Here is a 20,552-nt window from a genome sequence, read left to right as displayed (position 1 = left end):
ACGCTACACCGTCAGAGAGCCCCTTACTGAGGTAGTCGTCGCTCACAAGATCATCGAAGTTTGCTGCCGCCGCCGCTTGGGGCAGATCATAGAAGAGGAGAGATTTGAGGGATGAGTTGGTGAGGAGGAAGAAAGGGGAGAAGAGCCCAGCGCTTTGCTTTGTCGCGAGCCCTAAATTGCGAAGAGGAAGAAGTCACGTACTATGCCATCGTTTGAATACTTAAAGAGAATTTTCTCTGGGAAGTCCAATTTGATGAAGAGTTTATCCTGCCCATTTTATTAAAGTGATGAAGGTGATCTTCATCTAAGTTATTCATTTTGATGAGCAAGAAAGATGAAGAGTTGGCTGTTGGATCACGAGATGAGTAGTTTAGATCATTTGAAATTAAATTGAGGTTGATTTGATCAAATGGTCCACGTGGCTCCAGATATGGATGGAGGGCTGATGACTAGATCTGAGTGAAGAAATAAGATTTCTCAGATTTGGATCAATGGTTCATATTAATTCAGCTTGATCTCCTTCGTTTGACCTTCAAATCAAGTCAGATTCGATCCGATCAAATCCAACTTCACGGCTCTTTTGATTTCCTACATGACCATAATAAAAACATGAGATTAAATTTCACAATTTGTAGAAAATTTATAATTAAGTCCAAAATAACTTTCTACTCACAACACATAATATAAACACAAAATAAAACATGCGAGAAATAACAAATGTTAAGAATAAGAGTCATAATAATAGGTAAAAATACTAGTTATCAACTCCCCCACACTTATTCTTACTCGTCTCAAGCAAGTAAACAAAAGTGTTGGTTAGTCCTAGGAAAATCGTATCGGTTCCACTATACAAAAATTTTGTACAAGTGTCGAACCTTTCCTTAAATAACCTATTGTGTTCTTTAGAAATTAAATTAGGAATCACAGATGGAACTTAACATCATTGATTCCAAATTTAACTTATCTATTCTTAATGATTTAGAATTGAATCGCAAGCGAAACTTAACACTATTGATTCAAATCCACCTATGTTATTAATTCCATTAAATATTAATTTCTAAAATTGGCTTCCAGGACTGCATGGCGAGGCACATGACCTTCTTGGATATGGGAGCAACCACCACCGCCTAGACAAAGCCTTTTAAGGAAAGCTAATATTTAATTTCCTTAAATAACTCTAGGTTAACCAAAAAGAACAATCGAATCACAAATTCGAAAATAAAGAAAACACAAATTCAAAAAACTAATTCGAAAAACTAGATCTAATGCCTCTTGTGTTTGGAATTCTTACAAAAAGAAATAACTAGCATGATGCGGAAAACAATTGCTAATTATACCTTCTCTTTGTATGCTAATGACCTCAAGATCTTTTGCCGTATTCCTCGCCTCGCCTTGGACGTCGTGTGGGTGACGATCCTCCAAGATGAACACCACCCAAAATCTTCCTTCCTCTTCCTCTAAAATCCGGCCACCACCACCACCAAGGAGACTGTTTTCAATTAACATTAGTTGATTAGCATATGAGTTACTCTAGATATTTTTCTTTTTCTTTTTGCATTCTCTTACTTGTTTTCATTATGCATTTTTTTATGTAATTTAAATTCTGCATTTTATTTTTGTTACTTCTACATGTCTATCTTGTTTTGGCTATAATCATTTAGATGGACATGTATAAACTGATTACTAGATTGAAAGCTCTATTTCAAAAGTTTGGCCAAATGTTTGTTGTGAACTCTAGTACTCTTTTCTGTGAATTTTGTTGTGCAACTGGTCATATATATGATAATTGTCCAATATTGCTTGACCGTCCATATAGAATGCATGTAGAAAGAAGGGGCGTTTTCTTTAACTTTAATCAAAGGTCAGAGCAAAATTTTTGTAAAGCTTGCAATGAAATAGGTCATTCAATTGAGAGTTGTTACAAGTTATTCAATTTGGGAGCATCAATTGATAAACTTGATAGAAAATTAGATGAAATGGCTTCATCAAATTCACACACATATGACTTTGACTTGAATGACACCTAATTTTCATCATTTATGGATAGAATATTGAAAGGTTTTGAGGAGGTTCTAGCTATTCAAGCTGAATCACGCAAGGACATCAAGAAAATGCATGCTACACTTGATAGTATAGACTCAACAAATAATAGAATATAAGCTAATCTCGTGTGTATGATAAGAAAATGTTGTGATGAGCTTGAGGATCATGAATCTAAGATTTTGATAAAGGAGTGCACCACTTTAATTCCATTACCTCCCAATGTCAAAGATCTAGAAGAGCCTTCCCTTCCTACATCTGAACCAATTTATAGTCATGTTGTGGAGGGATGTGTAGGGATGACCCAAGAATCACTCTCCTTAGTCACACAACCTTTAGTCACTTTGGATGATGTAGGACATGAACTAGTTGATGTTGAGAGTGTAGGGACTTGTGCAATAGAAGCTAAGTCTCAAGAATCACCTCTTTTAGAAAGACCACCACTTGAGCCACAACCTTCCTTATCTAATTGTCAAACCATGTTCAATGATTTTCTTACATTAGTGATTGGTAAAAGTCAAATTTCAATTCATTTTTCTATTGTTACTAATCAATTCTTTTTGAGCATGATGGTGGCAGGACATATGTTGCACAGGGTTCACAAGGACAAGATATGGTTGAACCTTTGAAGGAGAGTTTATTTGATGAAAAATTGAGAACCCTTGGTATAAGAAGGTTCTAAAATATCTTACCCCTCCAAGAGCGAGATTTAGATGAATCTAATGAGGTGGTCGAGCTAATGACCTTAAACAAGCGCTTCTTGGGAGGCAACCCAAGTTCATTTTCTTTGTTTTCATTCATGTCTTTACTTTTTTTTTCTAGTTTCATTTCTTTATAATAAACATGTACCCTCTACTTAATTTTTCTTGTCTATCTTATTTTTGTAGATTTCAAAGTTGTGGAGGAATGTGAGCATTGGATAGAGGAGTATCTTTAAAAACATGAATGCCAATCATTTGGAGCTCATCACTTGTTAACTTCTCTAAACTTCATAAATCTCCTTCACATTACATTTCTAGATTTCATTGGGACAATGAAAAGTTTAAGTCTGGGGGGATGCATTAGATGCATTTGGTTTAGTTTAGTTTTTGTATAATAAATTTTTTATTTTTGCTAGTTGAATCATTCTTCACATCATGATTGTTTGTTCCTTATTGCAAAATACTAGCACATTTATTCTAGATTTTATGTGGTTTATGGGTTACTTATGGTGCTAGTATGTTTAGTAATCTTTCTTTTTCTATCTATGATAGCATGACGTGAGCAATGTCTTTACTATAAGAGTTTAAGTATTGACCTTGTTTTAGGATCTCTATACACTATGCCTATTTTTGATGGTTGATAACTCTAAAATAGTCATGATTCATAGAATTGGACTAGTACTTGTGCTTCTATGGTGACCTCTCAACAACATTTTGGTTACTGGATAAACTCAGATCATGTAAGCTCATTTGGAAAAATCAATCCCAAGAAAAAAAAATGAAAGTTTGTTCAAGTTTGATACTTTGAAAATATTCAAAGGAAAAAAAATAAAAGATAAAAAATAGTTGTCGTGAGTGGAAACTAGTAATTCACCCCTTTGAGACCGAGTTAGGTTACTGGGGAAATGAATGCTATGTTTCTCTTGATACTGAGTATTCCTTTGAGACCTTGTGTAGACGATGCATAGTATGCATTTTTGTGGGGAACGAACCTTGCGTGTGGCAGGCAAGTGCCTATCACCGGAAGCATAAGGAACACAATTTTATGACGACTTGACTAGACTTAGGGATTGAAACTTGATAAACATAGGCCACTATTGCACTGAGCACGGAGGGCTACTATTTAGGTCATACTCAAACTACTTTTGTATCTTGCTCACCAATGAAATCATTTGATAGGATTAGATTGACTTGCTAGAGATTATGATGCACTATTTAACCACATGAATCTAGATTGCGGGTTTTGCTTGAGGACAAGCAAAAGTTTAAGTCTAGGGGTATGATGTGCGTAGGTTATATACACTTTTATGCATGTCTTGACGCACATCTACTTGTATTTCATTGGCATAATCTATGTTTATAACACCCTATTTCATTGTAATGTCATACTTCCATTATATTTTGTTCGGAGATCTGATCTTTGCTTGTTTTGATTAATAGGACGCTATTTGGAGCAAAAATGGAGCTAAAATGCACACGGGAGTAACTCCGGAAGAATTCATGCTTGGGTCGTGTATGCCACACAGCCGTGTGGCCATATCATGCCTTGGCCGTGCCAAATGGCACGGCCGTGCTCTAGCACCAGATGTAAAGAAGGACATGGCCGTGTGTCCCACACGGCCGTGCTAAGCATCCCGTGGCCAAGCAACACACGGCCGTGCCAAGTTTCCAGAGGAGAGAAAGGCCACGGCCGTGTGAATCCACACGGCCGTGTGGCCTCGGCAGAGAAGAAAAGGGCCACGGCCGTGTGTGCCACATGACCGTGTGACTCAACTAGAGAAGAAGCCGTGTGAGGCCGTGTGGATCTCACACGGCCGTGCGACGAAGAACACGAGCCGTGCCATGCCAAAACAGAGCTGTTCTGAATTTTGGTCAGACCGCAGACCGTTCGTAAAACGGCTATAACTTTGTGTTTAGTTGGAGTTTTTGGATGATCTTTATACAGAAATGTAGCTGACTTCAATATCTACAACTTTTCTTCAGGTCCAACAGAGAGGGAGACTTGTCTGCCCGTGCTAAATGGCACGGTCGTGCCTGGTTTAACTGGACCTCCGCCCAGACTGCAGACCAAACTTTGAACCACCATAACTTTTGGCTCGGTTGGATCCATGGCTCAATCCAAGTATCAGATTGAAGATAATTTCAAGTTCTACAACTTTAGTTCAGGGTGAATTACGAGAAAACCTGATTTAGTGGGTTAAAAATCCGATTTACTGGACCCCTATTTTCTTGGTTTTCCTGGGCAGCTTGGAGGAGGTATAAAAGGGTCAAGATCCCCATTCTTTGACTCATCTTGGGAGATTTTGGATCTGGGACTTCGTCCCTCTCCTTGGGGGAAGGGTTCTTCCCTTAGGGGGAAACCCTAGAGCTTCATTCTCCTCCATCCCTTGGCGATCCATCCATCTCCGAAGTTAGGAAGCATCCCCAAGACATCGGAATCATCGGCAAACATCTCTTCTTCCCCTTCTTCTCAAATCTAGGGTTGTAAGTATGCTTTTCTTTATGTTTTGGGGCTGTTCTTCCTTTGCAATGGAGTAGATCTCTAGATCTAGGATGTAGGGAGTATTTGTGATGTGATGAATGATGTAAAACTATGTAGATTTTTGCCATGATTCTATTCAATGAATTGTTGATGCATTGTTCTTGTTTGATGTAATGTGATTGTATGCAAACTCTTGTGGATTTTCCAATTCCCTATTTCTATGATTTTTCCCTATTTATATCAATTAAATCTTGGATGTATTGTTGTGATTTGGACCTAATTCACATTCTTGATTGATTGTTTGAATATCTTGTGGATCTTGTAGAGATTATCTCTCACTTGATTTTCCGAGGGAAGCAAGCGTAAGGTGCAAGCCCGTGTAAGGACGTTTGAGGGATGAGCTTTAGGGGGGAAATAGGATAATTCAAGAGGGTAGGATAGATTTATGCATTAATCTTTATATCTTATGGGTTGAGAGGTAATGATTTCTATGTTGATTTTCCGAGGGATCTTCGTGACAGGAAGATGCCCATGTAAGGACAACATAGGCTCATATCTAATTGATCGCATTTAGGTATAGATTTCAGTCCTAAGCTAGTTGTCTATTTCAAGAGAGAACCGGCAACCTTCTACGAATGGTGGACAATTGAGAAATAAGATTTGGTAGATCATTTACATTGAATAACATCACAAAGAAACCGAAATCCTAGTATCTATTCCCCTCAATTCACTACGCTCATTCTCTTCCTCTTTACTCTCTTTCTTTTCTCTTCTATTTCTTATCCTAACATTTGTAAACCACTTTTTGATTGTCTAGATAATTCGCCGTGCGAAGTTAACTAGTGATTAATCAACAGTCCCTATGGATACGATAATCTTTTATATTACTTGCGATATATCCGTATACTTGTGTACGATTACGTCGTCAGTAATAATAAAAGATATCGTATCCACAGGGACTGTTGATTAAACACTAATTAACTTTGCACGACGAATTATCTAGACAAACACAAGATTGATTAGAAAGAAAGTAAGAGAAATAAAAAGGAAAGAGAGAGAATAGATCTTGAGAGGGGTTGAGCAAGAGGATGGTGGATGATAGATTATAGGATTTCGATTTCTTTGTAATGCTAGGTGATGTTACATAGATTGCTTAGTTCCTATCCTCTATGTACATGCTCTTGTAGGAAGTTAGATTTATTACTGACTCTCCCTTGCAATGGATAAGCCGGCAATGATCTCCTACTCCATGTCCTATGCTACTAAATCAGAATGATTCCTATGTTGTCATTACACGAGCTTGCCTGTCACGTGCGTCTCTCGGATAATCAACATAGAAACTCACTAACACACAATATCATAGAAATAGAAATAGTGATTATGCCCGATCCCCTACTTGTGGAGATTTGCTTCTCCTTTCAAGGTGATACCCTAAATCGTCCTTACACGGGCATGTTCCTGTCACGAAGGTCCCTCGGATAATCGATCTAGGGTATCCCCCCTACGGGATTAACAATTCTACACAACCATTTGATAAAACATGCAAAATATATAAACAAGAATCACACACACATTACATCAAACATGAACAAGGCATCAACAAATCATTGAATAGAAGACATGGCAAATCTACATAATTTTACATCACCATCACATCACAAATACTTCCTATATCCTAGATCTAGAGATCTACTCCATTGCTAAGGAAGAAAATCCCCAAAACATATAGAAAAGCATACTTACAACCCTAGATTTGAGAAGAAGGGGAAGAAGAGATGCTTGCCGATGATTCCGATGTCTTGGGGATGCCTCCTCGCTCCGAAGATGGATAGATCGCCAAGGGATGGAGGAGTATGGAGCTCTAGGGTTTCCCACTAAGGGGAAAACCCTTCCCTCAAGGAGAGGGACGAAATCCCAGATCTCAGATCCAAGATCTCCCAAGATGAGTCAAAGAATGGGGATCTTGGCCCTTTTATACCTCCTCCAAGCTGCCCAGGAAAACCAAGAAAATAGGGGTCAGGTAAACTGGGTTTTTCACCCACTAAATCAGGTTTTCTCGTGATTCACCCTGCACCAAAGTTGAATCTCTTGAAATTATCTTCAATCTGATACTTGGATCGAGCCCTGGCTCCAACCGAGCCGAAAGTTATGGCAGTTCAAAGTTTGGTATGCAGTCTGGGCGGAGGTCCAGTTGAACCAGGCACGGCCGTGCCATTTAACACGGGAAGAAAAGTCTCCCTCTCTGTTGGACCTGAAGAAAAGTTGTAGATCTTGAAGTCAGCTACGTTTTGGTATAAAGATCATCCAAAAACTCCAACCGACCGCAAAGTTATGGCCATTTTACGAACAGTCTGCAATCTGCCCAAAATTCAGCACAGCTCTGTTTTGGCATGACACGGTTCGTGTTCTTCGTCGCACGGCCGTGTGAGATCCACACGGCCTCACACGGCTTCTTCTCTGGCTGAGTCACACGGCCGTGTGGCACAGATGACCATGGCCCTTTTCTTCTCTGCCGAGGCCACACGGCCGAGTGGATTCACACGGCCGTGGCCTTTCTCCTCTGGTACTTGGCACGACCGTATGTTGCTTGGCCATGGGAAGCTTAGCACGGCCGTGTGGGACACACGGCCGTGGCCTTCTTTCCATCTGGTGCTGGAGCACGGCCGTGCCATTTGGCACGGCCAAGGCATGATATGGCCACACGGCCGTGTGGCATACACTGCCCAGGCTGGATTTCTTCCGGAGTTGCTCCCGTGTGCATTTTTGCCCCATTTTTGCTCCAAATAGCGTCCTGTGAATCAAAACAAGCAAAGAGCAGATCACCGAACAAAATATAATGAAAGCATGACATTATAAATAAATAGGGTGCAATAAACATAGATTATGCCAATGAAATATAAGTAGATGTGCGTCCAAACATGCATAAAAGTGTATATAATCTACGCACATCAGACGTCGTGTGGGCGACGATCCTCCAAGATGAACACCACCCAAAAGCTTCCTTCCTCTTCCTCTAAAATCCGGCCACCACCACCACCAAGGAGAAGAGAGCAAAGGGAAAGGGAGAAGAGAGAGGGCCGGCCACCAAGAGATCCTCCAAGCAAGAGAATAAGAGTTGTGTCACATGAAGCCTCCTCACGCCTTCTTTTATATTAGTTGCCCAAGGCAAATAAGGGAAGAATTTTTACAAAAATAAAATCTTCCTCTAGTTTTCCCTTTTCCCTTTTATTTTTCCTTTTCTTTCCTCTTGATTGAATCAATCACCAAAAATTAATTGATGATTTAATTTTATTTTTCAATTTGGCCAGCCACCTTGCTTGGGCTCCAAGCAAGGGTGGCCGATCCCCATAAGAGGAAGGAAATATAATTTTTTTTATAAAATTTTACAATAAGAAAACCTCTTATAAAATTTTGCAAGCTCTCTTTCCTAAAGTGTATGTTAAAAAGGAATGTTTTTAAAATTAAAATCATATTTTAAAATTTAAAACTTCTCTTTAAAATTTCCCTTTTTTTTTAACATGAATAGAAAATTTAAATTTTTCTTCCTTTTTTTCTAAAACCATGAGGATGGTTAAAAAGGAAAGTTTTAAAACTTTTAAAACTCTCTATTAAAACATGTGGCTTAATTCAAATAAGGAAAGTTTTAAAAAATTAAAAGCTCTCTTTTAAAACTTATAGTTTCTACAAAGAGAAGATTTTAAAAATTCAAAACAACTCTCCTTGTTTGAATTATTGTGGTCAGCCCCTACTAGCTTGGTCACAGATAAGTATGATTTTACTGCATTATTTTGATTTATATATGCATGGTTTGATGTTGATTTCATAGGTTTAAATCATGGTTACATCATATTTTATGCATTGTCTTTATTTTGAGCTTAATTACAAATTATTTTATTTTTGGTGCTATTTGATGCTAATATTTGATTCTTATTTTGTAGGCATCAAAGGATCATGGATGTGGATCTATTTGAACCAAATTTGGACTCAAATCTAGGGTTAAACGAGGCGATCAAGCTTTAGGTCATTTTGGACCGTTCATTGAAGATCGGAGGAATCTGAGCCATCCGTTAAGGATCCGGCCCATCCAACCTAATGAGGAGTAGATCTGAGCCATTGATGAAGATCTAGAAGTTTTAATCCAGATCTGAGTTCATCCAGCCGTTGATCCAGACCGAATTAATCTGGACCGTTCATAAAAGACAGGGCAGATCTGAACCATCTAGCAATGATCTGGTCGATCCGACCTAAGGGAGAGTAGATCCAGACCCTAGATCAAGATCATTACCTTCGGATCGGATTTTGGGTGGCTTCTCATCGTTGATCAAGCGCCAAATCGATTTCAGCCGTCCGTTCAGATCTGGATCATATTCAAAAGAGAAGCTACATTGCTACAGTGCCTTCATCGATTCCTCCTCCATGCAGCTTCGTCCCGGCGCACGATTTCTTCCGGATTCCACCCCCTTTCCTTCTCCGATCATCCTCTTAAGCTTCAACCTCGGTGGATAATCTCTACAGCAGCTCATCCCGATCTTCTAGAGCCATCGGAGGGGGTTTCCTTCGGTGGAATTTGGCTGTCAGTATATCTCTGTTTAGCTCAGATTTGAGGTGTTCCTCCACATCTGAGTTTCCATTCCTTCATGGGATTATCGGCGGTGGTCCTCCGGTTATTCTGAACCATGTCCGACAGCATACCATCATCCGCATCTTCATCCCAGATCCAGAGCTCAGATTTGCAGATTGTCGGGCCATTCTTGGGTTTAGGGCTGTTCTAGCTCGCCGGAGGTGGTCCGCCGGCATTGTTGAGCATACCTAGAACTGAGACGCAACTGAGGTTCTACATTGAGGTCTAGAGTTGGGTATTCTCGACTTTGGCATTCTTGTGTGATGGCAAGAATGTGTTGTTTGTATGGATTGGTTGTGAGTTGGATCAGTTAGGATTTATTTCATTTTGTTACTATTTTTTGTAGTTAGAACAGATTTATTTTGGTTTTTGTTATGTTCTTATCACTGCAATTTAGCATTTCCTTATCATGTTTAGTAGTTATAATTTCATTGAAGCTTAGTTTAAGTCTTATTTGATGCTTGGTTAATTGTTTAATGTTTAAAGTTCTAAGTTAGGGTTACATCTTGCTGTAGATCAGATTTAATTTCGTCTCGTTATTTCATATTTAGTTTAAGTGTGTTGATGGTTTAATTATGACGTAGAGTGACAATGCGTTATGATTTGATCATTGACACCTAGTTAAGTTTCACTATTCCTTTAGATTAATTTCTTATTCGCTGTTCTTTACTTTTGTTAGATTTAGATCCAAAGCTTTAAACCCTCATTTATATATGAAAACCCCAAAAATAGGAATAAAATACAATCCTAGATTACATCCTACCATAGTTCCTCGAGGTACGATCTTGGGCTCGTTACTACAACATTATCATTTAGTTAAGGGGTTCAGTGAAATATTACATTGTTAATTTGATTTACGAGTGTGATAGACATCGTAGATCAGTCACAAAGCAATAGGGTCGGCCCCTATAGAAGAGGTTGTGGTCGGCCATTGCTTGGCCACCAAGCAATGGACCGCCAAGCAATGGACCGACCCCCTTCTTGTACATCAAGAAGGGCCTTACATTTGGATGGACTTGAGGCTATAATGAGGCTACGACAGAGACCAAGAGGAGAAATTGGTTTTGGCCTTCTGATGAGCTTGAATATCCCGTGTTCGCCCCGAACACACAACTCAAGTTCATCGATAATAACTCATTCCACTAGAGAGTTATTATCGCACTACCGCACCAATTCCAAATTACATTATGGACTCCTTCTTATCATGAGTGTGTTAGTCTCCCTGTGTTTAAGATAACGAATGTCCACTAATTAAGTAAGTTACTGACAACTCACTTAATTACTATCTAGCTCCAAGAGTAGTACAACTCAACTTCATTGTCATGTTAGACTAAGTCCACCTGCAGGGTTTAACATGGCAATCCTTATGAGCTCCTCTTGGGGGCATTCTCAACTTAGATAACTAGGGCACAAATTCCTTCTATAATCAACAACACACACTATAAGTAATATCATTTCCCAACTTATCGGGCATATTGATTTATCGAGCTAAACCTCACCCTTTGATAAGTCAAAGAAATAAATATTAAATATATGTACTTGTTATTATATTAGGATTAAGAGCACACACTTCCATAATAACTAAGATCTAGTTCTTTTATTAAGTCAGTACAAAAAGAACTTACCTAAATGGTCCTAGTCAATACACTTAGAGTGTACTAGTATAATTTATTAATCAAGATAAACTAATACTTAATTACACTACGGCTATTCCTATAGTTTGTTCCTTTCCATCTTAGTCGTGAGCAACTGTTTATAATTTATAAAGAACCGACAACATGATCTTCTGTGTGTGACACCACACACCATATTATCTACTTATACAAATTAATTGAACAATTACATTTAACAAATAAATGTAGATATTGACTAATGTGATTCTTTTATTTCAAAAATAAATGTTTACAAAAGCTAGACTTTTAGTATACACTACAACAATCTTCCACTTATACTAAAATACTAAGCTGCCATATCTGTTGTCATACATTTGATTCTCATCCCCTCCACATGCCGATCAAAAGTTTTTGCCGGAAGGGCCTTAGTGAAAGGATCTGCCAGGTTATCTGCTGATGTAATCTTGGCGACGACAACTTCTCATATCAGGTGGTACTTGCGCTCTATATGTTTACTTGCCTTATGGGCTCGTGGTTCCTTCGAGTTTTCAACTGCACCGCTATTATCACAATAAATTGTGATGATTTTGGGCAAACCAGGAATCACATCTAAGTCCATTAGAAAGTTCCTGAGCTATACAACTTCTTTGGCTGCCTCAGATGCTGCCATATACTTGTTGAATCGAGACCGCGCTAGAGGGGGGGGGGGGTGAATAGCGTTCGTGGCTATTTTGTACGTTTATGGAATCGTGAAACTTATCGGAGTTAAAGCAGCAGAATTAGAATAAAGAAACACAAACAGATGGACACAGGGATTTTACTTCGTTCGGAGCCTAAGGTGACTCCTACTCGAAGGCCCGCGATCCTTGATCGCTTCCGGTGGGCAACAACTATAAGCACGATAGAAATTACAAATTACACTGAAGTTATTGAAATAAACTTGTACCGACAACTTAAGAAAGAAGAAGATTGGAGCTCCGGGTCGTCGGAATGTCATAGCAGCACTTCGGAATGACTTTGTTAGCAGCATGTTGAAGAAGGAAAGCTTAGAACTTGATATCTTGAAGTGCTGGTCGAAACCCCCTTATAAAGGGTGTTCAAGGCACCTTGAAGGCTGTTCAAGGCGCCTCCATGCTGCCGAGTCTTCCGCGCAGATCAAACTTGATCTGGTCGAACTTCATCTGCTTAAGGCGCCTCAAACCCTGCTCAAGGCGCCTTCCAAGGCGCCTTAAACCCCCTTCAAGGCGCCTCCATTGAAGCTCCGCAGCCAGGTCAGCTTTTGCACCCGAGGCGCCTCCAAGCTCCATGGAGGCGCCTCGGACACTGTTCATCCGAGATTAGTCTTTGCACTTTGGTCCCTGCAAGATACATTAATCCCAAATATACCCTGAAGCACAAAGTTAGCACATAAAGCATAATAGAAGTGATAATGATAGTCTCCGGACTATCCGAGCCTGACTTCGGGTTTCCGTCCGGAAACCGTAGGTCGACCCGACGCCTACTGTTCCCTCTACGGGGAACGCGTTCTCACCTACTCCACTCAGGAGATTTACCTATTGCCAGTGCGATCCTCCAGATCGACTGGACTTTTGCTCAGCACTCGACGCTTCCGGACTTTCTGCTGGACATCCGCTTCCCGGCTAGTCCAGTCTTTCACCTGGTTCGCAACACCAGGACTTTCCACCTAGGGTTACCACCCCCTAGGACTTTTGCCTGAAGACATCGACCTACCAAGACTTTCCGTATAGAGTTACCACCCCCTATGACCTAGAGTTACCACCCCCTAGGGTTTTTTCCCTTTGCCTAACCGCAGCTAGGACTTTCCTGAAATCCTCAAGTAGACTTGTTAGAAAATAAAACACCTTAACTTTGAATCCTTTGCCATTATCAAAACACAAGTTCGATCGTCGGATGCTTCCCGCACCAATAATCTCTCCCTTTTTGATTATGGCAACTCAAATTCAAAGTTAAGTAAACAAACGATTAGATAAACATTTTTAACACAGGCAAATCTGCTAAGTATAGATGAACAAAAATGACCAAAGCAAATTTGCTAAAGTAACCTATATGCTCCCTCTTAACTTTTGCTCCCCCTTAACTATTAATTTGAATTTTACAATTTGCTACTTACAAAATGACCAAATTTGCTAAAGTAACCTATATGCTCCCACTTAACTTTTGCTCCCCCTTAACTATTAATTTGAATGCTACTCTCCCCCTTTGCCATATATCAAAAATGGGCAATAATAGACATTTGAATAACATTATAAAACAGTTGGGGAGTGTATCTCTTTGATAGATTTAAAAAGTTAGTGATTATATCTTTCTTACTTAAGAGAAAAATTGTTTGTTAGTCTTTGAAAAAATTGTACAGGAATTTACTAAGTTCAACAGGTTAGCTAAGTTCAATAGGGTTTGAAAGTTAAGATTGTAATATTTAAGTTTAAATAATATTTAAGGTTCAGGACAAGGTTATTCATTCAAATTCAGTTGGTCCTTAAGTCCAAGCATGAGTCATGTTCACTAGATTGATTTACTAGGTATCAGAGCCTTAAGGATCAAAACATTCTTAACTAGAAAATTGAGTATCCTTTACCAACTGTCTAACCTTTAGTTACTTGCTGACTGCCTATAGGGCAACAATTTTCACATGGTTAGTCAAGTCAAGTTGATTTGGTCCAGTTAGATTTGACTAGAGCTGGAAGACTCAACTTGATTAATGTATATTGCGTATTTAACGCCCAGACTCATATTGATGCACAGATATAAGCATTCTTGAGTCCAGGCTATACCCTATGCATCTCACGCCATTCTATGTTTTTCAATTACAATCAGGGTATACCTAGGTGCTTGTGAGATGCTCTGGCTTAATTCTAGGGGAAGATGATTTTTAAGGGGAAAGCCTAGGCAATTTCAATTTTTTGAACAATCTAGGAAATTGAGAATTTTGAAAATTATTTTTTCTAGAATTTGAAAAATGATAAGTAAATCCAGAATTTTGAAAAATCTAGGAAATTGGAAATTTTGAAAATTATTTTTCCTAGAATTAAAAGAACAAGACAAAATTATTTTTCCTAGAATTTTGATAGAACTGGGCACACAGATCTTGGTTGACTGTAGTGGTACAGTCAACCAATTTATCTAGATGATAGTGATTTATCATCTCGATAGTGGGTTGACAGAATTGGGACAAAAATTCTCGACCAATATACTTAGGTTTAATTGACTCAAAAGTAAACCTAGAGAAATCTATCCTATGCTGTTCCGAGGGGAATCTCGGGTCCGTGGAAGGGGCCCTAGCTGGTGTGGTATCCACAATACGACGTTTTCTATTGTTGACATTATACAAGAAAAATTTGCAAAACTATAGAAGAATATAGGAATTAAACGATTAAAGGAGGGTTTAGATTATACCTAGGAGGCATAGATGGGAATTAAAGGGAAGGAAATAGGTAGAAGGCGCCTTGGTTGAGAAAAATCTGAAGAAATCGCTTTCGGCAAAGCACGAACAGAAACAAAAAATGCTTCTATTCGTGATAAAAAGAAAGGTTTAAGGCGCCTTAAGGTCTCTATAGGGCGCCTTTGAAGGCGGCTTAAGGGATCCTTAAGGCGCCTTAAGTGGGCGGCGGGAAATTTCCCGCCGCTGCTTGAGGGCGCCTCCTTTTAGATGGAGGCGCCTTCATATGCTACGTGTCCAATGATTTTTTTTTTCTTTGGTTGAATTAATCAACACATTTCTTCCATGATATAGATTAGTTTTGATAAAGATAATTTAAAAATTAGATAGTCTTAAAGTTGAATTTTTTTTTGAAATTTAAGTTTTTAAAATAATTTTGAAATTTAAGTTTTTAAAATAATTTTGAAATTTATATTTTTTTAAAAATAATTTTGAAATTTAAGTTTTAAAATACTTTTTAAGTTTTAAAATAATTTTGAAATTTAAGTTTTAAAATAATTTTGAAATTTAAGTTTTTAAAATAATTTTGAAATTTTAGTTTTTTAAAATAATTTTGAAATTTAAGTTTTTAAAATAATTTTGAAATTTAAGTTTTTAAAATAATTTTGAAATTTAAGATTTTAAAATAATTTTTAAATTTAAGTTTTTAAAATAATTTTGAAATTTAAGTTTTTAAAATAATTTTGAAATTTAAGTTTTTAAAATAATTTTGAAATTTAAGTTTTTAAAATAATTTTGAAATTTTTTAGTTTTTAAAATAATTTTTGAAACTTAAGTTTTTAAAATAATTTTGAAATTTAAGTTTTTAAAATAATTTTGAAATTTAATTTTTTAAAATAGTTTTGAAATTTAAGTTTTTAAAATAATTTTGAAATTTAGGTTTTTAAAATAATTTTGAAATTTAATTTTTTAAAATAATTTTGAAATTTAAGTTTTTAAAATAATTTTGAAATTTAAGTTTTTTAAAATAATTTTGAAATTTAAGTTTTACTTTGTGTTAGATTCAGGTTTAGCTTTGGGTTCAACAAGTAAGCATTCTTTGGATAAACTTCTAGGCTATGGTGAGTCACTCGGAGATCATTAAAGTAATCATGCCTTTGAGGTTTTCCAAATAGTCCTACCCATTAAACTTAATATTAATCCTTGGTCTAACTTGTTAGGATCCATTTAAGGATAGCTTCGGTCAGTTCCACTTGGCTAAATGCACCAGGTCGAAGCCATATCTTCCTAGACATGCGATGCCCAAGTTTCCCTAACGTACTATCATCCAAAAACTTCACCGGTACTGTGGTTCAAGTTAAACTCAGCCCTTTTTAAACTAGCCTTAATTACCCTGCCGGGTAAACTACTCTTGTTTTACCCATTTCGGGTAATTAGGTTCAGTTACCCTGTCAGGTAGTTCAGTTGGAGGTGCCAGCTAGTTTGGATCCACCATCTATTTTTGAATTTAGAATTTAATTTCGAATTTTTAAAATTTTGATTTTGAATTTTGAATTTAGAATTTAATTTCGAATTTTTAACTTTGATTTTGAATTTTGAATTTAGAATTTTAATTTCAAATTTTTAACTTTGATTTTGAATTTTGAATTTAGAATTTTAATTTTGAAATTTTAATTTTGATTTTGAATTTTGAATTTTGAATTTCGAATTTTTAATTTTGATTTTGAATTTTGAATTTTAAGTTTTTAAGATCGTTTTCCTTTTAGCTTTCCCTGGATCATAGCCTCGATCTGGTCTATCGAGGTAGTGTATTTGATCCTTCGGAACCCAGTATTGGCCAAGTCCAACTTGACTGATTAATTTAGACTTGGGGACCCATGCTTGGACTAATTTACTACCTTGTTTGTTTATTAAGGATAAATAAGATCTATATTTCTTTTTACTTTTATATCCCAGTCCAGTTTTGTTGTAGACGACTCTTTGTGTTCTAAGAATTAGGTTCAAATTCTTGGATCCCAGAGAAAACCGTTCTAACGTATTTTTTAAATCTTTTACCTGATTTTTCAAACTAGAGTTTTCTTCCTCAAGTTTTTGAACTTGAGTAGAATTTCCAGTTTGAACTTGATCAGGTAAAGAATTAGTGTTTGTCACTTCTTTAAGGATGACTACTTGCTTTAGAAGTGATTTAATCCTAAGGTTTGATTTAGCTAGTTCGCGAAATAAGTAATTAACTAAATTATTAAGCCTTGGAATACTTACATTGGAGTCTGGCCCTTCTGAAACGGATGCGGATCCGTGGCTTTGGTCGGACTCGGCTTCTGACTCGCTCTCGATGATCTGGTCCCGGGCCATCAGTGCGAGTAGACTTGTTTGATCAAGTTCATCGTCGTCGTCCTCTGAAGAAGATTCGTCCCAGGTTGCTTTCAGGGCCTTCTTTCTTCTTTGCTTTTTGGCCTCCTTTTGGTTGGGACAGTTGGCTTTGATATGCCCCTTTTGGTTGCACCCATAACAAGTGACTTCGAATTTTACCTTTGAGTTCGGTTGGGCCTCCCTGGACTGAACTGCCTTCTTCAGATCTTTCTTGTTGAAGCCCGTCTTCTTCTTGTAGAGCTTCTTCACAAGGTTCACGAGTTCGCTGGTCAGTTCATCCTCTGAATCTTTTGAGTCAGTTTCGTCTTCTGATTCCGATTCAATTTTTCACCGTACTCTTGATTCTCGTGTTCGACTCGTACCTGCAACCAAAGCGATACCCTTCTCGGATGGCTGTGCATTAGTTTGTTCATGAAGTTCAAATTCAGAAAATAACTCGTCTAACTTTAAAGAAGATAAGTCTTTGGAGACCTTGTAGGCATCTACCATTGATGCCCACAATGTACTCCTTGGAAATGAGTTAAGAGCATACCTTATTATGTCTCTGTTTTCTACCTTCTGCCTGATTCCATGAAGGGAATTCAGAATATCTTGAATTCGAGCGTGTAACGAACTTGCCGTCTCGCCTTCCTGCATTTTTAAATTGTATAGTTTATTAAGTAACAAATCACGCTTACTTACCTTGGTTTCCGAGGTGCCCTCGTGAAGTTCGATCAGTTTCTCCCAAAGCTCCTTCGCGGTTGAAAAGGGACCGACTCTGTTGAGCTCCTCCTTGGTAAGACCGCACTGGATGGTGCAGGTAGCTTTGGCGTCGACTTCCACCTTTTTGATGAAGGCTGGCTCCCAGTTCTCACATGATGTAGGCTTACCGTCCGTATCAGTTGGTAGTTGCAGTCCTGTCTTGACGATCATCCAGGTGTCGAACTGGATCTTCAGATATATCTCCATTCGCCCCTTCCAATATCCGAAGTCTTCTCCGGAGAATAGTGGGGGACGAAAAGTGCTATATCCTTCTTGTTGGGTCATTTTAGACCTAAATAAGCAAAAACAAAAAGATCTATTCCAAGACTGTGTCTTGGATTAGTAGTGCGGGAGGAAGTAAAAAAAATAACAAGCTCAAGTGGTATTGACCAACTTTGAGAAGAAAATCGATTCGAGAACAAAATTAGAATATAGCTATGAGGCTAGATTCTAATCGACTCCAAAAAAAAATGAAAATACCACGAGAAAATTGTCTTGAATAGTAGTTGCACTGTTTCAAAATGACCCCACTCTGATACCAATTGTTGGATCGAGACTGCGCTAGAGGGGGGGGGTGAATAGCGTTCGTGGCTATTTTGTAAGTTTATCGGAATCGTGAAACTTATCGGAGTTAAAGCAGCGGAATTAGAACAAAGAAACACAAACAGATGGATACAGGGATTTTACTTCGTTCGGAGCCTAAGGCGACTCCTACTCGAAGGCCCGCGATCCTTGATCGCATCCGGTGGGCAACAACTATAAGCACGATAGAAATTACAAATTACACTGAAGTTATTGAAATAAACTTGTACCGACAACTTAAGAAAGAAGAAGATTGGAGCTCCGGGTCGTCGGAATGTCGCAGCAGCACTTCGGAATGACTTTGTTAGCAGCACGTTGAAGAAGGAAAGCTTAGAACTTGATATCTTGAAGTGCTGGTCGAAACCCCTTTATAAAGGGTGTTCAAGGCGCCTTGAAGGCTGTTCAAGGCGCCTCCATGCTGACAAGTCTTCCGCGCCGATCAAACTTGATCTGGTCGAACTTCATCTGCTTAAGGCGCCTCAAACCCTGCTCAAGGCGCCTTCGAAGGCGCCTTAAACCCCCTTCAAGGCGCCTCCATTGAAGCTCTGCAGCCAGGTCAGCTTTTGCACCCGAGGCGTCTCCAAGCTCCATGGAGGCGCCTCGGACACTGTTCATCCGAGATTAGTCTTTGCACTTTGGTCCCTGCAAGATACATTAATCCCAAATATACCCTGCAGCACAAAGTTAGCACATAAAGCATAATAGAAGTGATAATGATAGTCTACGGACTATCCGAGCCTGACTTCGGGTTTCCGTCCGGAAACCCTAGGTCGACCCGACGCCTACTGTTCCCTCTACGGGGAACGCGTCCTCACCTACTCCACTCAGGAGATTTACCTGTTGCCAGTGTGATCCTCCAGATCGACTGGACTTTTGCTCAGCACTCGACGCTTCCGGACTTTCTGCTGGACATCCGCTTCCCGGCTAGTCCAGTCTTTCACCTGGTTCGCGACACCAGGACTTTCCACCTAGGGTTACCACCCCCTAGGACTTTTGCCTGAAGACATCGACCTACCAAAACTTTCCGCATAGGGTTACCACCCCCTATGACCTAGAGTTACCACCCCCTAGGGTTTTTTCCCTTTGCCTAACCGCAGCTAGGACTTTCCTGAAATCCTCAAGTAGACTTGTTAGAAAACAAAACACTTTAACTTTGAATCCTTTGCCATTATCAAAACACAAGTTCGATCGTCGAATGCTTCCCGCACCAACAATACTAAGCTTCCATGGTTGAGTCCGAGATGCATTTCTGCTTAACACTCCTCTATGCAATGGCTTCACCTCCTAGAGTAAACACATAGTCTGACGTAGACTTACTGTTGTCCCTATCTGATTGGAAATCCGAATCCGTGTAACCCACAGGGAGAAAATCGTCTGCTTGGTAGACTAGCATATAATCTTTAGTCCTTCTGAGGTACTTCAATATATGCTTTACAACAGTCCAATGACCTTGTCCAGGGTTACTTTGATATCTGCTAACCATGCCCACGACAAAAGAGATATCAGGTCTCGTACACAGCATTGCATACATAAGGCTTCCTACAGCCGAAGCATAAGGAACTGACTTCATGTCCTCTATCTCATTTGATGTCTTCGGAGACATCTCTTTAGATAAGGCTACTCCATGCCTGAAAGGTAAGAAACCTTCCTTGGATTTCTGCATGCTAAAACGAGCAAGGATTGTATCTATATATAAAGCTTGGGATAGACACAATATTCTTTTCTTGCGATCCCTTATAACTTTGATCCCAAGAATGTGTGCACATTCTCCTAAGTCCTTCATATCAAATTGTTTGGACAACCATACCCTTACGTCCGATAATACCTTGACATTGTTGCCAATTAACAAAATATCATTTACGTATAGTACAAGAAATACCACCATGTTTTCGTTACACTTCTTGTATACACAAGACTCATCTGGACACTGAATAAATCCATATGACTAGATTACTTCATTAAACCGGATGTTCCAAGATCTTGAAGCTTGCTTCAGTCCATAAAT

Source organism: Zingiber officinale, chromosome 5B (genome assembly GCF_018446385.1).
Source record: "Zingiber officinale cultivar Zhangliang chromosome 5B, Zo_v1.1, whole genome shotgun sequence".
Taxonomy (NCBI): domain Eukaryota; kingdom Viridiplantae; phylum Streptophyta; class Magnoliopsida; order Zingiberales; family Zingiberaceae; genus Zingiber; species Zingiber officinale.
Note: the sequence above shows the minus strand (reverse complement) of the source record.